At 41.4% G+C, this 17,911-nt stretch overlaps 1 non-coding gene across 1 annotated transcript; it reads right to left on the bottom strand.

The window, feature by feature from the left end:
• Nucleotides 1–16,352: 16,352 nt before the first annotated feature.
• TRNAC-GCA (transfer RNA cysteine (anticodon GCA)) lies at nt 16,353–16,424 on the bottom strand. Its single transcript has one exon. It is a non-coding gene; the product is annotated as a tRNA-Cys (tRNA).
• Nucleotides 16,425–17,911: the final 1,487 nt, after the last annotated feature.

Here is a 17,911-nt window from a genome sequence, read left to right as displayed (position 1 = left end):
CACCAGGATCACCACCAGTAAGGACAAAAAATGACCACAAATGAAACAGCTTTCTCTGCGAGGATTTAATTTGCTCTCTGACAAGCTGAAGGCTTTAGCAGAGAGATATCCACCTGAATGGCTAATTCTCCAGGCGAAAACCCTGGGCAGGGAGAAGGTGGTACCATTGAGTCACACTCTCCAATAAGAGCAGACTATAGGAATAATACTAGTACCATTACCAAGTGACACATTGTAAAACACACTGATAACTGAAAAGTTTCCTGTTTGCTGGTGACTCACCGTCTTAGAATATGGGTTATTTGGACTGCTAATAATAACAGCTAACATGTGCAGAACACTTATGAGGCTCTAGGCTGTCTTCAGCTCTATAAATTTCTTGACTTATTTAATCATCAGCCTGCTCTGTGACACGATAACTGTTATTATTGCAATTGTACAGACACGAAAACTGAGATGCAGAGAGGTTAAGTAACTTACAGTCACATGGAGGGAGAAGACACATCATGAAATTTTGATGCCACAATCAAACTGTCTCCATGCCATAAAATACACATGTGTCCTTACATACAAATATGTGTGTGTGAGTGCTCAGTTGCTCAGTCATGTACAACTCTTTCTGATCCCATGCACTATAGCCCACCAGGCTCCTCTGTCCACGCGATTTGCCGGGCAGGAATACTGGAGTGGGTTGCCATGTACATGCATTGGAGAAGGAAATGGCAACCCACTCCAGTGTTCTTGCCTGGAGAATCCCAGGGACGGGGGAGCCTGGTGGGCTGCCGTCTATGGGGTCACACAGAAGACACGACTGAAGTGACTTAGCAGCAGCAGCAGCCATGTACATACAAATATATATAAGTATATCTGTGTGCATGTTTGTGTGAATATACATAAACTCATATCTTTACTATAAAATATTCTAAAATTAATACTGGTAAATTTTTCATGATAAGGTCTGTTTCAGCTGAAGCTCAAAAGAGAAAATCACTGACTTATTAAAGGCCCATAACAACATTTGTAGATGATATCATATACAGATTACACAGCAAAAGTAAGGGTTTGGTACTTTAGGATGAATTCTTAAGTAAATCCCATTTTTGAACCACTTTTAGCAGATAGAAGCCTTTGAAGATTATTTGAATGTTATCCAGAAGGAAGCAGCTCTCCCTCAGGACAGCCATTACCAGAGACACAATATTTAAGTACAATTGGAAAATTTGAAGTCCCTTTGGAGTTGGAGGGAAGTAGATTTCTCTAATGAATACTATTTCCAATTCTCCTATGAAAAATACTAAAGGCCAGATCGATTTTCTTTTGGAGTGAATGAGTAGGGCATTTCTGAAACCTCCCCCACATGTAACTGACCTCTGACTTGGTATTTTGAGTCTGTAGGTCACAGACATGTCATTTTCATGAGCACGTACATAAATAACCTAAGAAATGAATTTTCCTGGCATTCTGAAGCCTATTTTCTCTAAAACTATTTTTAGTGGTATATAATTTCAAATATCTTTAAAGAATGAAAAGTGAAAGTGAAAGCCACTTAGTCATATGCAACTCTTTGTGACCTCATTGATTGTAGCCTGCCAGGCTCCTCTGTCCATGGAATTCTCCAGGAAGAATACTGGAGTGGGTTGCCATTTCCTTCTCCAGGGCGAGTCTTCCTGACCCAGGAATCATACCTGGGTCTCCTACATTTCAGGCAGATTCTTTATCACTAGCACTGCCTGGGAAGCCCATCTTTAAGGTATAGAAGAACTGTAAGTTATTTCTGCACCAATATCACCTAAGTGGGGAAAGGCTAAATTCATAGCAGCCCAGAGACCTTTATAGAGAAGGCTTGTTCAGCATCAAGGACAAGGAGGAGAGCTGGAGTGCTATGGTCCTGGGAAAAGGCTGACTGAAACAGCAGATATGAGCAAGATTAGAAGCAGCCAAACATAAACAGAATCCAGGAGGTTATTTGAGCATCACATGCTATAATGGTCCACATGGTAGCTGAAATCTCTCCACAGGTGCCTATCACAAACTGCAGGTTTTCCCTAAGTGACTAGGAGTACTGCTTCTGCTCATGTTACCGTGGCAACACCAAGACCTATTAAAAGGGTGTTCTCTAAACTACTGTGTCCTATGTCTGTGTATGTAAACGAGAGGTGATACACACACTCACCAACATTCACGTGTGCACACAGGCACACACAAGCCAAATGCACTGACTGATTCTTACGTTAGGGAGAAATTTGATTTCAGTTGTGACTTCTTTTGAATCTTATTTCTTACAAGTGGGTCATCAGTTGAAGGTAGGAAGATTTACTGTTACACAGGAATTTTCATTGTAACTATGGGCCTCCCTGGGGCAAAGTTCTCCCTTCTCAAGCCAGAGGTGAAATATAGGGTGGGGAGAGGTGCCAGGTGAAACGCAAACATGAGGACTTTTTAAAGCCTTTTTCTTTTCCTTTCTCTCTCTCTCTTTTGGTGGGGTTGGGGGATGTTCATTGGAACTTTCTCGGGCAGGTCAGGGGCAGGCTTCCTTGTGTGTAGAACTCTTAAAAATTCCTAAAAGGAGATAAAATAAACTTATCCCTTATTTATTATTTTGGTTAAAGGAATCACCTGATTGCCCAAGCTGAAATCCTCAGTTATCCCAGCCCTTGCCTTGTCTTCTGCCCCCAGTATCACTGGTCACCCACACGCTCAAATATTCCTCTGTGGTCCTTGCCTTCTTTCCTTACCTTGCCCACAACATTCACTCCGTCTCCAAATACAGTGCAGTTCCTTCTCCCAGGCTCTTAAATCAAACTTCTTCTCTCCATCCCCATAGCCTCAGCATTTATTCAAGCCCTCATCATCTTTACTAGGACTATTGCAGTAGCCTCTTAGGCAACTCCCTGAGTCCTCTTGTCCTTTAAGCCATTACCCACATAGCCAAAGATCTTTTGAAAACAGATACAGGACTGTCATTGCTTTACTCAACAACATCATTAGCAGAGCATTCAAGAACCTTCACCATCACATTCCTATGCATTTTTCCAGTTAAAATCAAGAGGCGAGCATGCCCCTTGAGACTTAACCAAAATTGTCTTGAGGCCCTATCTTAAGTTCTGAGGAAGGTTTAATATTCTCCCCAAGATTTTGCCTAATTTCTATGGTTTATATTCTCTTGGTCTAGAAGCACTAAAGTTGATCTGTGAGACTAATGTATTGCATTGAGGGCTTACTATATAACAGGCACTATGGTGAATGTTGTACACACATTATTTCATTTAAAGCCCCCCAGATCACAAACACACATACACTCCCCACATGAAGGCAGGAAAGAGTCCTGTTTTAGAAATATATCTTGTAGATAAACGGGTGAAAAAAAACAGTCTAGGTAACATCACAATCTAGAGGGATAGAACTCTGAACACGCACATGAAGGAAAACCCATGTTTACGAGCAAAACTCCATACTGGAGATTTACAACTTGGAAGGCCGAAAAGAGCTATGCATGTAACATGGATGTTAGCCAGGTTGTCAAGCTGGAACCAGATCTGCCCTTCATAGATTCGGAGAAGGCTAATGCCATCCCCAAGACTTCTCTAAATTCCTTGAGGGGCTTAGGTATTTGTGAATCACCACAGCCCTGACTGAGCTCCTGGTTCTGCTGAAGTAATCCTCCTTGTCTCAGTTCTCACACCTTGTTAGTTATTTCTTCTTCATTTCCATTAAATGAATCTCTCACACAACTAGAACATTTTATTGAAAGCCTAGAGAATATTTACGCAGGACTTCTACTGCAGAAATTCAAACAGCTAAAAATCAATGCTACACAATCTTGTTTCTAAGACACCCAAGGCCATTTCCATGGTTGAGTTGCAGCCTCTCTCTCGGTTACCTGTCTCTAACTTTCCACCACCACCTCCATGATTATAAGGGATTCTTTCTAATACATGGTCATTTAACCAAGTGCCATCATAACTCTTGCAAAATCTAAGCTCTTAGGGCCTTATCTTTTTCCTTGAAAACTCATCACAGTATTTTTCCAGAGACAGTTATCTTCCTAAGAGGATCTCTAGCCTCTGATGCTAATTCATGTTTTAAATGTTATTGCATCTTAATTATGAAAGTCATCCATCCTGATCAGATCACTGACATCTCCACCACTAAATGTGTTCACTTAGGTACAACTAGGCCACTTTCAACATATCTATAGAATGAGATGGGCAAAACAATCAACATTACTGCTACTGTCTACCAAACTATGGGCTTCCCAGGTGGCTCAGAGGGTAAAGAATCCACTTGCAATGCAGGAGACGAAAGAGATGGGCGTTTGATTCCTGTATCAGGAAGATCCCCTGTAAGAGGGCACAGCAACCTACTCCAGTTCTTGCTTGGAGAATCCTATGGACAGAGGAGCCTGATGGGCTACAGAGCCTGGCAGGCTACGGTCCGTAGGGTTACAAAGAGTCAGACATGACTGAATCGACTGGACACACATGCAGGCACTGAACTATATGTGACAACTGAATGACTGACAGATATAAAAATACTTAAGCCTGTCCAAAAGCAGTAGGGAACACAGCTCTGCCTCAAGGATACGATACGTGTACATAAATCCGAAGGGTAAATCATGACCTAATGGGGTCGCACAGAGTCAGACACGACTGAAGTGACTTAGCAGCAAGCCTATGATTTACAGTTGTTACCAATGTGCCCAAGAGGAATGTATTATAATCTGCTGCTGCGTTGCTTCAGTCGTGTCCGACTCTGTGCGACCCCATAGATGGCAGCCCACCAGGCTCCCCCGTCCCTGGGATTCTCCAGGCAAGAACACTGGAGTGGGTTGCCATTTCCTTCTCCAATACATGAAAGTGAAAAGTGAAAGTGAAGTCGCTCAGTCGTGTCTGACTCTTAGCGACCCCATGGACTGCAGCCCACCAGGCTCCTCTGTCCATGGGATTTTCCAGGCAAGAGTACTGGAGTGGGGTGCCATTGCCTTCTCCTGTATTATAATCTAGCCATCAAGAAAAAAGGTGAAGAACTGCTAAGTTATCAACAAAGTTACCTTAGCCATGAGGTCAACAACCATTTATGATGTTACACCCTGTCTTAGGAAAAGGGAGTGGCTGAGCTGGGTACCTCTGGCTCACAGTCTCTCCTGCCGATGCAGCAAGCTGCTGGTTGGGACTATGGTCATCTGAAGACAGGGCTGGCTCTATTGGTAATAGGTCTCAAGTTCCTTGTAGGATCTTAGGAGAAGCTCCTTACCATGCAAGCATCTCCACAGGTTGGGTGAGCATCCTTACAACATGGCTGTTGCCTTCCTTGAGACTGAGTGATGAGAGACAGACAGAACTATGACTTTTATGAACTTTGTTTCAGAAGTCTCAGGCTGAACCTTCTGCCATATTTTATCAGTTAGAAGCGAGTCATTAAGTCTAACCAACACTCAAGGGAATGGAAATTAGGCTCCATTTTTAAAAGAAAATGTCAGAGAATGTTAGCATATTTCAAACCACTTTGAGAGTACCTTTCATCTCATAAGACCACTTGTAGGTGAACTTTGGTGAAAACTAAATCAAATATTGCAAAATGTAGGGAGGGTTCACTTTCTTCTGTCCTCTGTCACAAATCCTTGGGGAATCCTATCCCCATTCTCTAGGGAAAATCTGACAGAGATGGATAAGACATAGAATGGAGGGGAAGAACATGAATGTGAGGCATGTCAATTTTTAATACTCTATGCCATCCAGAATTATGTCAGAAACAGAGTAAGATTAATTGGGGAATTAAATTTCCTCTTTTTCTTATTCCACTCCTTCCTCTCCCAAACTCTTATCCTTAGCCACGGAGATTATCAAATGACACGCAGGGTTTTTTCCTCCATTATTCTTAGCTCTAAGGACCCATTAAGCAGCATCAATGCCTCCAGGGATCAAACAATCAATCACTTCTTTCTCTGAAATGGGGCCAGACTGATCACACATTTCGCTCTGCTTGTTGAAGGCTATGGCTTCGGAGCCAGCACACACATGATAAAAATACCTTCCAACTGATATGCAGCTATTATTAGAGCTGGTATTTACTTAAATGGCCTGTGTCACCATATTGCATTTACTTACTGTGTCAAAGAAGGAATGTTGCGCTCCATAAACAGATTTCTTTCTTTTTTCTTTTTTTGATGCTGGTAAGCTGCTCTGATTTGCAGCTGCAGTTTACAGTCACTATTTCCTCCTTCTAGAAAAAGCATCCCTCCCTTTTAAAAAAATAAATAAACTTTTCATTTAAAGCAAAGAATTCTGGTTTTAAATTAAGTCCTAATTCGGAACTCTTTATATGTTTTTTTTTAAAAAATCGTCTGGCATAATATTAATTCTTAGGTTTGCCAAAGACCTTTACTGTAAGTACTTAATGAAACAAAGTCTCAAATTAGATGCAGCTGGTCAAAGGAATTTTTTTTTTTTAAAGCAAGGATGGTGATATAAGTTTGACTCAAGAGTTCCAACGATGAACAAAGAGATAAATGTCTCAGAATTAGGAAGGTAAGGCTGCCCTTCCTATGTGAATCCCTTTATCACGTTTCTTCTCTCCCTGAGAACACTGGCATTTGATACCTTTTGAAAATGGAGCTAGAGGGTGGCTGGCTGAATCCAAGGATCACCATGCTGTCCCAGATGTGAAATCTCATTTATAATAATCGGGACTGACCCCATAAAAACAGCTCCAGCTGTGAAGCATATTGGGAAAAAAGAAAGAAAGAAAAATATGGATCCTTTTGATGAAACGTGGCCCGAGACAGCATCTGGAGGGGAAGTGTGGGTGACTGGGGTCCCAGGTCTTCCAAGGAAAGGAGATGATCTAAAGATGAGAACTTGTCCAAACAGCATCATCATGAGATGACATGTTAAAGAACGGAGGCTTATTATTATTTTGTGAGTGAAAGAACTTAAATCAGTTTGGGAGGAATGAATGCATTTTTTGACTTAGAGCTTGAAAGACAGATACATTATTCCTCAAGCATAAATTAGGTATCTTGGAGAAATCTCAACTATTCTAGGAACGAGGGGATATGTCATTGTTATAAAAGCAATAATAGCATTTTGGAGCTTAATAGAATTACCCCTCCATCAAATTTCCAGTCTTTAAAAACATTTATTATTTAAGATTAAACATTCTATACAACTCTCTAGAGAGAATATGAAAAATACATGAACATATAAAGAAAAAAAAAAAAAAAAAACCCAACCATAATGCCTTCACTTAGAAACAGATATTATAAACATTTTTTTTTTTTTTTTGCTATTTCTCCCTAAAAATTTTTAAAGGACATTGTTACATATCAAGAATAATAATGCAAGTAAAGCTTTTTAACCTGCTTTTTGGAATTTAAAAAATAACATTTAGTCTGACTAAAATGTGAGTAAAGAATCTGCCTGCAAAGCAGGAAACTCGGGTTCAATCCCTGGATCAGGAAGATCCCCTGGAGACAGAAATGACAACCCACTTCAGTATTCTTGCCTGAAGAATCCCATGGACAGAGGAGTCTGGCAAACTACAGTTTGCGGGGTTGCAAAGAGTTGAACATGACTGAACGACTAACACTAAAATGCGAGTACATGTTTTCTTGTGGAAAATCTGAGATAAACCAGAAAAGTATACAGAAGAAATGAAAAATTGCTAGAAATCTTGTTGCTTCATGTAAGCATTGTTAATAATTTGGTGACCTCATCTTCTGGTGTTATTTTCTACTTCCCCCGGTTCTTAACAAAACTAAATTTACTTGAGAGAGCTGGGGTCATTCCTTAAATGTACAATTATCATTTAGCCAAGATTTGAGATAAACACGCTTGGAAAAATCAAGTCATTTAATACAAATCAAGTGGATTTCTTTTTCCAGTTGACATTTTGTGTGTGGGTGTGATATTCAGTGTAGACGGACAGTAGAGTATTACCTGGTAACAAAACTGTTTCTAGAGTTGTAACCTATCTGCTTCCGCCAGGCGGGAGCCTGCACATTCCTACTTTGAGAGAAGAGCTAGACCAATGAAAAGACTGAGAGAGAACAGACAATGATGAATGAGGGTGTATTTCGGGGCTGAGAGAAAGCTTGAAATGCTGTGAGGGCTGCAGTCACCAACTCTCACTCAAAATGCCTCTGCTACCAAGATTTCTATTCGGCTCATAAAATGAATATTGAACAACAAAAATTACATTAACCGATGGCCCCTGTTTTCCCCCCAGGGGACTCCCCTCATTTTTCTAAACTAGGATCACAAAGACTATTGCCAAGAAAAATTAAACTGAAAAGGTCTTTCACAAAAACAGAAATAGAAACCAATGATAATTCTTCTGGATCTTAAGTTTCACCTAAATACAACTGTATTAAGCTAGTTTCCAGGAGGCAGTGTGGTATAGAAAAGCCACAAAGGCAGCTCTGCTACATATTATGTGTGATCATGGGCAAGTCACTTTTTCTAAGTTCTGGATTTATCATCTGTAAAATGAGGGCTAATTATTCCTTGTCTGTATAGAGAGAGGCTCAAATCAGCTGACATGGGGAAAGTGCCTTGCACAAACAATGGAGTCAATGTTTGCTCTTTCCTAGTTTTAAATTCATGGACTGCCTCCCACAAGGGTCCGGACGGTGTATGGTGGGCCAGTGGTCATAGGGTCAATGTCACTGTGGATTACTTCTACCCTGGAGGGTAACTATATCCTTTTTGCTTGTGCAGGTCTGCAGAATTGGAGACAGAGAGGAAAAAAGAGATTTAACGTAGGGAAGATGCTTTAGTTATCTTTAGTAAAAGAAAATTCGATTACAAATGCAATGTATCTTTATCATTAAATAGTCCAAGAATACCTAAGTATATCAAACTAAGAGAGAAGGCGTCCCTGCTATCTCACATACCTCCACAGAGGTGACCGCTGTTATCAGTTGTATGAACATGCTTCCAGAACACTTTCTATTCATCACACATAAATAAAGACACACCCTCGGGGACTTCCCTGGTGGTCCAGTGGTTAAGAAACTGCCTTTGAATGCAGAGGACACAGCTTCAATCCCCGGTCAGGGAATGAAGAGCCATAGGGCAACTAAGCCTATGTTCTGCAACTACAGAAGCCTACATGCCGCGACAAAGATCCAGTACAGCCAAAAAAAAAAAAAAAAAAAAATATATATATATATATATATATATACACACATATATATATAATAAAGAAAATAGCAGCTTACAAAAAACAGTAAATACACATATTTGCACAGCATCTGCTCAATATTGTGGCAAATTCCCCGTGTTAGTGCACCACGGTGGCACCTCACTTTTGTGAACAGTTGCACTATCTTTCCATAAATTGAATGAACAATAATGTAATTGACCAATCTGAGGAGAAAGAGTTGCAAATACTAATTCTTTACACTGTATCAGAGAAGCTTCCAGCAAACAGTAACTCCATCAATGTCTGTCAAGGCTCAACATCTTTATCTGTAACATGGGCGAAACAATACCATCACTCCACAGCCTTATCGTGAAGATTCACTGAGTGTTTCAGAAACTGTAAAGCACAACATTACACTGCCTATTCCTAGTGTTGTATGAGGTCAACAGACAAAGACTAGAGCTGAAGCCGGGCTGGCGCATTTTAACTGTTTACATGCCTCATACTAATGTTTAATTCCAAGGCTCCAGGCAATACATCAATGGAAAAATCATGACACACCAGTCAGAATGGCCATCATTATCAAAAAAAAGTCTACTAACAGTAAGTGTTGGAGAGGGAATGGAGACAAGGAAACCCTCTTGTACTACTGGTGGGAATGTAAATTGGTACAACCATGATGGAGAACAGTATAAAGGTGCCTTAAAAAACTAATACAGAACTACCATATGATCTGCCCTGGTGGCTCAGTTGGTTAAGAGTCTGCCTGCAATATAGGAGATCCAGGTTCAATTCCTGGGTCAGGAAGATCCCCTGGAGAAGGAAATGGCAACCCACTCCAGTATTCTTGCCTAGAGAATCCCATAGAGAGAGGAGCCTGGCAGGTTACAGTCCATAAGGTCACAAGAGTCGAACATGACTTAGCGACTAAACCACTACCACCACCATCAGTTCAGTTCAGTCGCTCAGTCAGGTCCAACTCTTTGTGACCCCATGAATTGCAGCACGCCAGGCCTCCCTATCCATCACCAACTCCTGGAGTTCACTCAAACTCACGTCCATAGAGTCGATGATGCCATCCAACCATCTCATCCTCTGTCATCCCCTTCTCCTCCTGCCCCCAATCCCTCCCAGCATCAGAGTCTTTTCCAATGAGTCAACTCTTCGCATGAGGTGGCCAAAGTACTAGAGTTTCAGCTTTAGCATCATTCCTTCCAAAGAACACCCAGGACTGATCTCCTTCAGAATGGACTGGTTGGATCTCCTTGTAGTCCAAGGGACTCTTAAGAGTCTCCTCCAACACCACAGTTCAAAAGCATCAATTCTTCGGCACTCAGCTTTCTTCACAGTCCAACTCTCACATCCATACATGACCACAGGAAAAACCATAGCCTTGACTAGACAGACCTTTGTTGGCAAAGTAATGTCTCTGCTTTTCAATATGCTATCTACGTTGGTCATAACTTTCCTTCCAAGGAGTAAGTGTCTTTTAATTTCATGACTGCAATCACCATCTGCAGTGATTCTGGAGCCCAGAAAAATAAAGTCTGACACTGTTTCCCCATCTATTTCCCATGAAGTGATGGGACCAGATGCCATGATCTTCATTTTCTGAATGTTGAGCTTTAAGCCAACTTTTTCACTCTCCTCTTTCACTTTCATCAAGAGGCTTTTTACTTCACTTTCTGCCATAAGGGTGGTGTCACCTACATATCTGAGGTTATTGGTATTTCTCCCAGCAATCTTGATTCCAGCTTATGCTTCTTCCAGCCCAGCGTTTCTCACGATGTACTCTGCATATAAGTTAAATAAGCAGGGTGACAATATACAGCCTTGATGTACTCCTTTTCCTATTTGGAACCAGTCTGTTGTTCCATGTCCAGTTCTAACTCTTGCTTCCTGATCTGCATATAGGTTTCTCAAGAGGCAGGTCAGGTGGTCTGGTGTTCCCATCTCTTGAAGAATTTTCCACAGTTTATTGTGATCCATACAGTCAAAAGCTTTGGCATAGTCAATAAAGCAGAAATAGATCCAGCAATCCCACTTCTGGGCATATATCCCAAGAAAACCATAATTCTAAAAGATACATGTACCCAAATGTTAACTACAGCACTATTCACAATAACCAAGACATGGAAGCAACCTAAATGTCCACCAACAGAGGAACGGATAAAGAAGATATGATACATATATACAATGGACTATTCCATCATAAAAAAGACAAAATCATGACATTTGCAGCAACATGGATGGACCTAGAGATTGTCATACTGATGAAGTAAGTCAGACACAGGAAGACAAATATCATATGATATTGTTTTTATGTGGAATCTAAAAAAAGGTACAGAAGAACTTAGTACTACTTCTACCAGAAGTAGAGTCACAGATGTAGAAAACAAACTTGTGCTTACCAGGGGATGATGGGAAGGGAAAAATTAGGAGACTGGGATTGACATATATATACTAGTAGATCTAAATGAGATAACTAATGAGAACCTACTATATAGCACAGGGAGCTCTATTCAGCACTCTATAATGGCCTATATGGAAAATAATCTAAAAAAGGAATTGGTTTATGTATCTGCATGGGCTTCCCAGGTGGTGCCAGTAGTAAAGAACCTGTCTGCTAATGCAGGAGACAAAAGAGACATGGGTTCAATTCCTGGGTCAGGAAGATTCCCCAGAGGAGGGCATGGCAACCCACTCCAGTATTCTTGCCTAGAGAATACCATGGGCAGAGGAGATTGCTACAGTCCATAGGATCACAACAAATTGGACATGACTGACGTGACTTAGCATGCATTCACGAAGCAACTTAACACACACACATGTTTCAGTATAACTGATTCACTTTGCTGTATACTAAAACTAATACAACATCGTAAATCAATTATATTTCAATAAAAGTTTAAAAAAGGATACATGCACCCCAATGTTCACTGCAGCAGTATTTACAGTGGCCAAGACATGGATGCAACCTAAATGTCCACGCACAGAGGAATAAAGAAAGAAGGTGTGGTACGTGTTATATACAGCGGACTGTCACTCAGCCACAAGAAAGAACGAAACAACACCATTTGCAGCATTATGGATGGACCTAGAGATTATCATACAAGGTAAAGTGAGTCAGAGAAAGACAAGTATCATATGATACCATTTACATGGAATCTAATACAAATGATACAAATGAACTTTTGTATAAAACAGAAACAGACTCACAAATCTCAAAATCAAACTTGGTTACAAAGGGGAAATGTGGGGCGAAGTGATAGATTAGGTGAGGATTAACATACCCATACTTCTATATATAAAATAGATAACAAGGACCTACTGTATAGCACAGGGAACTCTACTCAATATTCTGTAATAACTTACATGGGGAAAGAATTTGAAAAAAAAAAAAGGATATACATATATATATAAATGATATTGTTTGCTGTACATCTGCAACTAATACAATGCTGTAAATCAGTTATACTCTAATAAAAATGTAAAACCATATCATAAGTAATTCAATAATTTAAAAAATCTTGACAACATATTTTATACCAAAGCTGACTGCTTTAATATTTCGATTTTAGTCATCTCTGTATTTACATAACTCCGAACAGCCTTGTTCTCTTTTATAGGGTGGTCCATTGTTCACAAAGGGAGAAACCAATGCAGCTTCTTGACTAATTAAGAGGAAATGGCAAAAGGCTATTTTTCTGTCTGCCCCAGAAGAGCAAACAGAAAGGAAGCTGGGGTCTTTTTCAGTGCTGTTCAAAGAGGTGGGCTGGCAGTGCATCTGGATGACTTAATAAATGGTTAAAGCCTGAGAGATATGGAAGTTAAGAGCCTGAAGGGATAGTCACTCAGGTCAGATTAATGAGGGTCCTTCCTTACCCCGCCCCACAGTGTGATATGGTGGCATCTCATTTCCTATAAAGTCAAGGCTATTCCATCTTCTTGACAATGACAGAGGTTTGACTTGGCCTTCAGAATGGCCTGCATCTCTGTCTCCAGGTCACTGGCTCATCTGCACATGACACCAGCCAGTGTTTCCTTCAACTTTATTCTTCAATTTGGCATAAAAAGACCAAGATGCTAAATCAAGGCCTTTGGGTTTTAGGAGGGAGGCAAGGGCATAGTGCAACTCTAGCCTTCCACGTTACTAAGGAAATGTATCCCATATCTCAGACTGGTAAGTTCCAGTGTCACAAAAAGGAACTCTTACTGTAGCTGAGCTGGACGTGCTATGAGACCAGAGAATCACAGGATCCACAATCACCTTCCAGGGCTTCAAATGCAGACCAAACTCAGGTGAGGTTCAAGTGCACCTTGAGTTGAGCAGAGGAAACTGGTCATCAGACAGATTTCTGATCAATGAGATCAGTTGTCCATGCAATACATTAGTAATTCTTTCAACTTCCGAGACTACCCTGGTGGTTCAGTGGCTGGAACTCCACATTCCCAATGCACCGGCCAGGTTTGACCCCTAGTCAGGTAACTAGCTCCCACATGCTGGAACTAAAGAAGAGTTGCCTGCTGCAACTAAAAAGATTCCACATACCTCATTTAAGACTGAGCAAAGCCTAAATAAATAAATATATATATATTTTAAAGTAATTCTTTCAACTTCTTTGGTTCTACCAGGGGTTAGCCATCTTATATAATTCACTGGCTTTTAATCAAAATACTATGGATCACCAAAATGGCCAAAATGTATAGCCTAACTCAAAGTCCCTTTTTCCCCTCTTCTCTTGATGGCTAATGAGTATTTCCACTTCTTACCAATTGCTGAGACTTGGGAAATACTTTGAAATTATAGTATTGGGGCTTTCCATTGGCAAAATGTTTCTATGAGCAAAAACACAGACCTTCCTCTTTTGTCAGGAAGAAAAAAAACCCAGGCCCTAGAGTATTCTGCTGGCAGTCTTGTTATTATCCTGCTGCCTGTGGGCCTGGCTCTATTCCACACTGTATTTTTTTTTTTTTTTAAGATGGGGAAAGTTTTCCTTAACTGGGGAAGTTCACTCCTATCACAAACTGCAAGACACTCTTCTGCTTTCACTCTCAGGTCTGCTATTGTTTGATCTGTTGGCTCAGAAGCAACTTTCAATTCCATTGTTCACGTGTCCCCAGAATGAAGAAGACAAACCACCCAATCAACAGAACAATAATTTCCACTGAGGGGAAAAAATATATATCTTGCCAATTTCAAGTTCATATTGTCCCCAACACATCTGTAAAACTGTCTGCCCTGAATAATCTGTGATGCAGACAGTATAAAGTAAAAAACCCTCATATGGGATGACTAACAAAGACAGATGCCAAACAGCTTACAGTGAAAGCAAACACACAAATAAAACAGTGTGCGTCAAAGGCCTTGTCAATTACAAGAGAATGCTTTTCACATCTTATCATCAAAGATTAAAGGCTGGATATTTAAGGAATAGCAAAGAGGGTGTCCTTTAACAAATAATCTAAGTAAGGTGAAAAGGCAGTGTAGTGGGTATGGGGAAGAAGTTTGCAGTCAAACCTTGGTTCAAATGTCATTTCTTCTACTACGAATTAGTTGAGTCTGAGAAGGTCACCTGGAGGAGGAAATGGCAACTCACTCCAGCATTCTTGCCCAGAAACTTACATGAATGGAGGAGCTGGGCGGGCTACAGTCCATGGGGTCACAAATAGTCAGACATGACTGAGGGACTGAGCACGAGGAGGTCACCTAACTAGTTTCTCAGCCTCGGTTCCATAATCTGTCAGTGGAGATGAAATCAACAACAGCCCTACATCCATCGTGTGGGAGTGAGAATCAGATGGGATAATGGACTTGAAGTCATTACACAGGGCTATATGAGCGTTTGCATCTCTAAAGAGAAAGACGCATTCAGCAGAGGCGACCATGACCATGAGAGCTGGAGGTGGCCAGCCCATTCAGTCTTACATCCCACATCCCCTCCTCTCTGCTCTGGGAGGTCCCAGATCTTCAGACCTTGCTGGTGGGGTGCAGGAGAGATTTGGAGCCTGGCCCTCAGCTGTGGAGCCCTGGGATTTCCTTCCTGTTGACCTGAGAGGCCTCCTTCACTGCTTTGTTTTTTGAGGGGGGAACCATATGCATCCAAATTTAAAACAACAATGAAATGAGTTAGCAGTAGACTTGGCGATGGGCAGCTGGAGTTCTGATGAGGCCCAAGGTAATGGCTTTGAGGTTCCCCAGGACTTTACTTAGAGCCTGGAGTGGGGGACAAATAACCTGGAGTGGTTTTATTCCACCTCTGACTGTGTACCCTCTTCGAGTAACTCCTGGGCTTCAGTGACAGGTAGAGAAGAAGGAAAAAGCATAGAGGGAAGAGAAGAGTAAAAGAAGGGGAGATAGCCCAGGAACAGCCAGTGCTCATTCTGATTGAGCAAACCCAGGTGGGAAAAACACTGGGTTCATGGGAGTCAGTGCTTCTAAAATAAAGGGGGACTTCCACGGTGGCTCAGTGGCTAAGAATCCACCTGCCAATGCAGGAGACACGGGTTCCATCCCTGAGCTGGGAAGATGCCACATGCCTCAGAGCAGCTAAGCCCAAGCACAACCACCGAGCCTGCACTCCAGGGCCCTGGAGCCGCGACTGCTGAAGCCCATGTGCCTAGAACCTGTGCTCCACAACAAGAGAAGGCACTGCAACAAGAAGTCCACACACTGGAACAAGGAAGAAGCCCCCACTCGCCACAACTACAGAAAAGCCCGCATAGCAATGTAGACCCAGCACAGCCAGAAATAAATAAAACAAAGGCCCCAGCGTGATGGTTGGTGCGTGGCTGGATTTGAGTACTATTGGTGCGGCTTGAGAAAACACTCCCACGAAAGCCCATTATAAGAAAATGAGAGAATGACACCATCATACACAACACACACAAACTCCAAATGGCTTAAAGTCTTAACTGCAAGACATGCCATCACAATACCTGTAGAAGAGAACATCGGCAAAACGTTCTCTGACATAAACTGTACCACTGTTTTCTTAGGTCAGTCTCCCAAAACAATAGAAATAAAAGCAAAAATAAACAAATGGGGCCTAATCAAACTTACAAGCTTTTATACAGCAAGTGAAGCTCGCTCAGTCATGTCCGACTTTTTGCGACCCCATGGACGGTAGCCCACCAGGCTCCTCTGTCCGTGGGATTCTCCAGGCAAGAATACTGGAGTGGGTTGCCATTTCCTTCTCCAGGAGATCTTCCCAACCCAGGGATCGAACCTGGGTCTCCCGCATTGCAGGCAGACGCTTTACCATCTGAGCCACCAGGGAAGCTCTTATACAGCAAAGGAAACCACAAACAAAATGAAAAGACAACCTATGGACTGGGAGAAAATATTTGCAAATGAAGTCACCAACATGGGCCTAGTTTCCAAAATATACAAATATCTCATACAAATCAATAACAAAAGAACACACGACACAATCAAAAAATGAGAAGACCTAAATAGACATTTCTCCAAAAAAGACACACAGAGGGCCAATAGGCATGTGAAAAGATGATCATCATTACTAATATTAGAGAACTGCAAATCAAAACTACAATGAGGTATCACCTCACACAGATCAGAATGGCCATCATTAAAAAGCCTACAAATAACTAATCCTGAAGAGGGTGTGAAGAAACTGTTGGTAGGAATGTAAATTGGTGCAGCCACTATGGAAAAACAGAGGTTTCCCAGGTGGTTCCCTGGTAGACAATCCGCCTGCAAATGCAGGAGACACAGGTTCGATCCCTGGGTCAGGAAGATCCCCTAGAGAAGGAAATGGCAAACCACTCTAGTATTCTTAGCTGGAAAATCCCATGGACAGAAGGAAGAGCCTGGTGGGCTACAGTCCTCGGGGTCACAAAAGAGCTGGACAGGACTGTGCGACTAAACAAGAACAATGAACAACAGTATGAAGGGTCTTCAGAAAACTGAAAACAGAGTTCCCATTTGACCAGTAATCCTATCCTGGGCATATGCCTGGACAAAATTGTAATTCAAAAAGACACATGTACCTGTATATTCAGAGCAGCACTATTACAGTAGCCAAGACATGGAAACAACCTAAATGTCCATTGAGAGATGAATGGATCAAAATGTCACACACACACACACACACACACACACACACACACACACACACACACGGAATAGTACTCAGCCATGAAAAAGAAAGAAACAATGTCATTTGCAGCAACAACGATGGAACTAGAGATTGTTATTCTGAGTGAAGTAAGTAAAAAAGAGACAAATAGCATATGTTATCACTTACACATGAAATCTAAAATATGACATAAATAAACTTATCTATGAAACAAATAGACTCACAGGGACTGCCCTGGTGGTCCAGTGGCGGGGATTCCATGCTCCCAATGCAGGGAGCCTGGGTTCCATCCCTGGTCGGGGAACTAGATCCCATGTGCTGCAACTAAGACCCGGCACAGCCAGATAAATAAATGCATAATAATAAAAAGAAGTAGACTCAGAGAGAACAGACTAGTGGTTACGAAGGGGGAGATGGGGTCGGGGAGGGATGGATTGGGAGTTTGGGGTTAGCAGATGCAAATGACTATAGAATGGATAAACGAGGTCCTACTGTATACCACCATAGAGGGAACTATATTCTATATATATACACACACACATATATACACACACACACACATTTGTGTAACTGAATCACTTTGCTGTAGAGCAGAAATTAACATTATAAATCAACTGTACTGCAATAAAATATATTTTTAAAAAAAGGAATGAGAGAACAAGATTGAG

Source organism: Bos indicus, chromosome 22 (assembly GCF_029378745.1).
Source record: "Bos indicus isolate NIAB-ARS_2022 breed Sahiwal x Tharparkar chromosome 22, NIAB-ARS_B.indTharparkar_mat_pri_1.0, whole genome shotgun sequence".
NCBI lineage: Eukaryota > Metazoa > Chordata > Mammalia > Artiodactyla > Bovidae > Bos > Bos indicus.
The sequence above is the reverse complement of the archived record's forward strand: the minus strand, read 5'-3'. Positions and strand labels throughout refer to the sequence as shown.